Below are 6,000 nucleotides of genomic sequence, written 5' to 3'. Positions count from 1 at the left end.
TTCGACCGAGGGTGTGTTTGTGTGCTGTACATCTCTATGACTCGATGACTGGAAGTGTCAGTCTGAGTCAATCCGTTGTCTAGCTACGGGCAAGGTGACTCCATTGGATGATGTGAACCCAGCTGATGACCCTTTGGCCAAAGCTAGAGAACATTCTGGAAGATCAGGGAAAAGAAGGATATGAACACACACCTGGATGCCAGTCCCTTAGAGAAGCCTTGACTGCGATCTGCAGCAGAGCTCTGACCATGTGCTCCAAACTTGTTGATAAAAAGCCCGAGAGTGAGGGGGGCAAGCCATTCACCCCAGCAAGTCCACACTCAGCCTCTGATGAGCATCCCATCCAGGCCAAACCACTATCCTCTCAGCCTGCATTCCCCAAAGCCAATCCAGCGAACCTGCACATCTTTGGGCTGTGGGAGGAAAGCAAAGCACCCGCAGTAGCCCATGGAGAGAAGGTGCAAACTCGACACAAACAGAAAGCCAAGGGAGGAATCAAAGTCAGGTCCCCGATGCTGCGAGGCAGCAGTGCTACCCACTGAGCCACCATGCCAGCCCAGGAGATTCTCAGCAGGTTTTCAGCCATTGTGTCTGTGCTGTCTGTTCAGGGAATTCAGCTTTAATCCTGCAGATCCCCAAAAGAGCTGCGTAAGGCGCCACCTCACCCTATCAACTGAATGCAGATAAGCAGTTGTTGGCAAAGCAGATTAAGGACAGACAAGGAAGAGTCAGACACCCCAGATGGGATTTGAACCCAGAACCCCTGGCTTAGGAGGCCAGTGCCTTATCCATTAGGCCACTGGAGCTGCACAGTTCCATGCAGCATGCAGACTTTAAATACTGCGCCCTGACCTCTCATTGTGTGTTTTTGTGGATTTTCTCCTCTCAATGCACTGTGAGGATCCAAGATGGTGGTGATCTCGGACGATGGTGTTGCAGAGCTCGGCACCACAGCACAAGCGCCCAATCCGTTCCATCGCGATATCCTAGGAGTCTGAAAATGTTGTGGAGTCCCAGGACATTGTGAAAAATCAACTTTCCTGCGTTTCCTTCGTCCAGAGATGTTGAAGACGGATGGGCAGTGTCCGAGGCCAGGCCCCCGGCCCAGCCTGCAGGATCCTTGGGCTCGATTGCCTACCAGGCCCTGGCCAAATCTCGCGCGATCTTGGTTAAGCAGATAGAGGAGAAGCTGGCCCCGATCTCTATCGTGCTGCAGAAGCATGAACAGCAGCTGGGAGACCTGGAAAAGAGGACGGATGAGGTTGGACACAGAGGCACAGCGGTGGAAGCTGATACCGCTTCCTCTAAGGATAGGATCCAAGCATCGGAGGCTGAGGGCTGACCATACAGAGGTTTATAAAATCATGAGGAACATGAATAGGGTAAACAGCCAAGGTCTTTTCCCTGGGGTGTGGGAGTCCAGAACTAGAGGGCTTAGGTTTAGGGTGAGAGGGAAAAGATATAAAAGAGACCAAAGGGACAACATTTTCAGGCAGAAGGTGGTGTGTGTGTGTGGAATGAGCTGCCAGAGGAAGTGGTCGAGGCTGGTACAATTACATCATTTCAAAGGCATCTGGATGGGTATACGTATAGGAAGAGTTTGGAGGGAGATGGGCCGGGTGCTGGCAGGTGGGACTAGATTGGGTCGGGATATCTGTTCGACCGAGGGTGTGTTTGTGTGCTGTACATCTCTATGACTCGATGACTGGAAGTGTCAGTCTGAGTCAATCCGTTGTCTAGCTACGGGCAAGGTGACTCCATTGGATGATGTGAACCCAGCTGATGACCCCTTTGGCCAAAGCTAGAGAACATTCTGGAAGATCAGGGAAAAGAAGGATATGAACACACACCTGGATGCCAGTCCCTTAGCGAAGCCTTGACTGCGATCTGCAGCAGAGCTCTGACCATGTGCTCCAAACTTGTTCATAAAAGCCCGAGAGTGAGGGGGGCAAGCCATTCACCCCAGCAAGTCCACACTCAGCCTCTGATGAGCATCCCATCCAGGCCCAACCACTATCCTCTCAGCCTGCATTCCCCAAAGCCAATCCAGCGAACCTGCACATCTTTGGGCTGTGGGAGGAAAGCAAAGCACCCGCAGTAGCCCATGGAGAGAAGGTGCAAACTCGACACAAACAGAAAGCCAAGGGAGGAATCAAAGTCAGGTCCCCGATGCTGCGAGGCAGCAGTGCTACCCACTGAGCCACCATGCCAGCCCCAGGAGATTCTCAGCAGGTTTTCAGCCATTGTGTCTGTGCTGTCTGTTTCAGGGAATTCAGCTTTAATCCTGCAGATCCCCAAAAGAGCTGCGTAAGGCGACACCTCACCCTATCAACTGAATGCAGATAAGCAGTTGTTGGCAAAGCAGATTAAGGACAGACAAGGAAGAGTCAGACACCCCAGATGGGATTTGAACCCAGAACCCCTGGCTTAGGAGGCCAGTGCCTTATCCATTAGGCCACTGGAGCTGCACAGTTCCATGCAGCATGGCAGACTTTAAATACTGCGCCCTGACCTCTCATTGTGTGTTTTTGTGGATTTTCTCCTCTCAATGCACTGTGAGGATCCAAGATGGTGGTGATCTCGGACGATGGTGTTGCAGAGCTCGGCACCACAGCACAAGCGCCCAATCCGTTCCATCGCGATATCCTAGGAGTCTGAAAATGTTGTGGAGTCCCAGGACATTGTGAAAAATCAACTTTCCTGCGTTTTCCTTCGTCCAGAGATGTTGAAGACGGATGGGGCAGTGTCCGAGGCCAGGCCCCCGGCCCAGCCTGCAGGATCCTTGGGCTCGATTGCCTACCAGGCCCTGGCCAAATCTCGCGCGATCTTGGTTAAGCAGATAGAGGAGAAGCTGGCCCCGATCTCTATCGTGCTGCAGAAGCATGAACAGCAGCTGGGAGACCTGGAAAAGAGGACGGATGAGGTTGGACACAGAGGCACAGCGGTGGAAGCTGATACCGCTTCCTCTAAGGATAGGATCCAAGCATCGGAGGCTGAGGGCTGACCATACAGAGGTTTATAAAATCATGAGGAACATGAATAGGGTAAACAGCCAAGGTCTTTTCCCTGGGGTGTGGGAGTCCAGAACTAGAGGGCTTAGGTTTAGGGTGAGAGGGAAAAGATATAAAAGAGACCAAAGGGACAACATTTTCAGGCAGAAGGTGGTGTGTGTGTGTGGAATGAGCTGCCAGAGGAAGTGGTCGAGGCTGGTACAATTACATCATTTCAAAGGCATCTGGATGGGTATACGTATAGGAAGAGTTTGGAGGGAGATGGGCCGGGTGCTGGCAGGTGGGACTAGATTGGGTCGGGATATCTGTTCGACCGAGGGTGTGTTTGTGTGCTGTACATCTCTATGACTCGATGACTGGAAGTGTCAGTCTGAGTCAATCCGTTGTCTAGCTACGGGCAAGGTGACTCCATTGGATGATGTGAACCCAGCTGATGACCCCTTTGGCCAAAGCTAGAGAACATTCTGGAAGATCAGGGAAAAGAAGGATATGAACACACACCTGGATGCCAGTCCCTTAGCGAAGCCTTGACTGCGATCTGCAGCAGAGCTCTGACCATGTGCTCCAAACTTGTTCATAAAAGCCCGAGAGTGAGGGGGGCAAGCCATTCACCCCAGCAAGTCCACACTCAGCCTCTGATGAGCATCCCATCCAGGCCCAACCACTATCCTCTCAGCCTGCATTCCCCAAAGCCAATCCAGCGAACCTGCACATCTTTGGGCTGTGGGAGGAAAGCAAAGCACCCGCAGTAGCCCATGGAGAGAAGGTGCAAACTCGACACAAACAGAAAGCCAAGGGAGGAATCAAAGTCAGGTCCCCGATGCTGCGAGGCAGCAGTGCTACCCACTGAGCCACCATGCCAGCCCCAGGAGATTCTCAGCAGGTTTTCAGCCATTGTGTCTGTGCTGTCTGTTTCAGGGAATTCAGCTTTAATCCTGCAGATCCCCAAAAGAGCTGCGTAAGGCGACACCTCACCCTATCAACTGAATGCAGATAAGCAGTTGTTGGCAAAGCAGATTAAGGACAGACAAGGAAGAGTCAGACACCCCAGATGGGATTTGAACCCAGAACCCCTGGCTTAGGAGGCCAGTGCCTTATCCATTAGGCCACTGGAGCTGCACAGTTCCATGCAGCATGGCAGACTTTAAATACTGCGCCCTGACCTCTCATTGTGTGTTTTTGTGGATTTTCTCCTCTCAATGCACTGTGAGGATCCAAGATGGTGGTGATCTCGGACGATGGTGTTGCAGAGCTCGGCACCACAGCACAAGCGCCCAATCCGTTCCATCGCGATATCCTAGGAGTCTGAAAATGTTGTGGAGTCCCAGGACATTGTGAAAAATCAACTTTCCTGCGTTTCCTTCGTCCAGAGATGTTGAAGACGGATGGGGCAGTGTCCGAGGCCAGGCCCCCCGGCCCAGCCTGCAGGATCCTTGGGCTCGATTGCCTACCAGGCCCTGGCCAAATCTCGCGCGATCTTGGTTAAGCAGATAGAGGAGAAGCTGGCCCCGATCTCTATCGTGCTGCAGAAGCATGAACAGCAGCTGGGAGACCTGGAAAAGAGGACGGATGAGGTTGGACACAGAGGCACAGCGGTGGAAGCTGATACCGCTTCCTCTAAGGATAGGATCCAAGCATCGGAGGCTGAGGGCTGACCATACAGAGGTTTATAAAATCATGAGGAACATGAATAGGGTAAACAGCCAAGGTCTTTTCCCTGGGGTGTGGGAGTCCAGAACTAGAGGGCTTAGGTTTAGGGTGAGAGGGAAAAGATATAAAAGAGACCAAAGGGACAACATTTTCAGGCAGAAGGTGGTGTGTGTGTGTGGAATGAGCTGCCAGAGGAAGTGGTCGAGGCTGGTACAATTACATCATTTCAAAGGCATCTGGATGGGTATACGTATAGGAAGAGTTTGGAGGGAGATGGGCCGGGTGCTGGCAGGTGGGACTAGATTGGGTCGGGATATCTGTTCGACCGAGGGTGTGTTTGTGTGCTGTACATCTCTATGACTCGATGACTGGAAGTGTCAGTCTGAGTCAATCCGTTGTCTAGCTACGGGCAAGGTGACTCCATTGGATGGTGTGAACCCAGCTGATGACCCTTTGGCCAAAGCTAGAGAACATTCTGGAAGATCAGGGAAAAGAAGGATATGAACACACACCTGGATGCCAGTCCCTTAGCGAAGCCTTGACTGCGATCTGCAGCAGAGCTCTGACCATGTGCTCCAAACTTGTTCATAAAAGCCCGAGAGTGAGGGGGGCAAGCCATTCACCCCAGCAAGTCCACACTCAGCCTCTGATGAGCATCCCATCCAGGCCCAACCACTATCCTCTCAGCCTGCATTCCCCAAAGCCAATCCAGCGAACCTGCACATCTTTGGGCTGTGGGAGGAAAGCAAAGCACCCGCAGTAGCCCATGGAGAGAAGGTGCAAACTCGACACAAACAGAAAGCCAAGGGAGGAATCAAAGTCAGGTCCCCGATGCTGCGAGGCAGCAGTGCTACCCACTGAGCCACCATGCCAGCCCCAGGAGATTCTCAGCAGGTTTTCAGCCATTGTGTCTGTGCTGTCTGTTTCAGGGAATTCAGCTTTAATCCTGCAGATCCCCAAAAGGGCTGCGTAAGGCGACAGGGAACACCTCACCCTATCAACTGAATGCAGATAAGCAGTTGTTGGCAAAGCAGATTAAGGACAGACAAGGAAGAGTCAGACACCCAGATGGGACTTGAACCCAGAACCCCTGGCTTAGGAGGCCAGTGCCTTATCCATTAGGCCACTGGAGCTGCACAGTTCCATGCAGCATGGCAGACTTTAAATACTGCGCCCTGACCTCTCATTGTGTGTTTTTGTGGATTTTCTCCTCTCAATGCACTGTGAGGATCCAAGATGGTGGTGATCTCGGACGATGGTGTTGCAGAGCTCGGCACCACAGCACAAGCGCCCAATCCGTTCCATCGCGATATCCTAGGAGTCTGAAAATGTTGTGGAG

The 6,000-nt window shown here is 52.3% G+C and overlaps 3 non-coding genes across 3 annotated transcripts; all 3 read right to left on the bottom strand.

Annotated features, from left to right (window-relative positions):
* Nucleotides 1-733: 733 nt before the first annotated feature.
* On the bottom strand, nt 734-806 carry trnar-ccu (transfer RNA arginine (anticodon CCU)). Its single transcript has one exon. It is a non-coding gene; the product is annotated as a tRNA-Arg (tRNA).
* Nucleotides 807-2,392: 1,586 nt separating this feature from the next.
* trnar-ccu (transfer RNA arginine (anticodon CCU)) lies at nt 2,393-2,465 on the bottom strand. The gene has a single exon. It is a non-coding gene; the product is annotated as a tRNA-Arg (tRNA).
* A 1,589-nt stretch (nt 2,466-4,054) lies between these two features.
* On the bottom strand, nt 4,055-4,127 carry trnar-ccu (transfer RNA arginine (anticodon CCU)). The gene has a single exon. It is a non-coding gene; the product is annotated as a tRNA-Arg (tRNA).
* Nucleotides 4,128-6,000: the final 1,873 nt, after the last annotated feature.

Source organism: Hemiscyllium ocellatum, chromosome 33 (assembly GCF_020745735.1).
Source record: "Hemiscyllium ocellatum isolate sHemOce1 chromosome 33, sHemOce1.pat.X.cur, whole genome shotgun sequence".
NCBI lineage: Eukaryota > Metazoa > Chordata > Chondrichthyes > Orectolobiformes > Hemiscylliidae > Hemiscyllium > Hemiscyllium ocellatum.
Note: the sequence above shows the minus strand (reverse complement) of the source record. Positions and strands in the feature narration are given on the sequence as shown.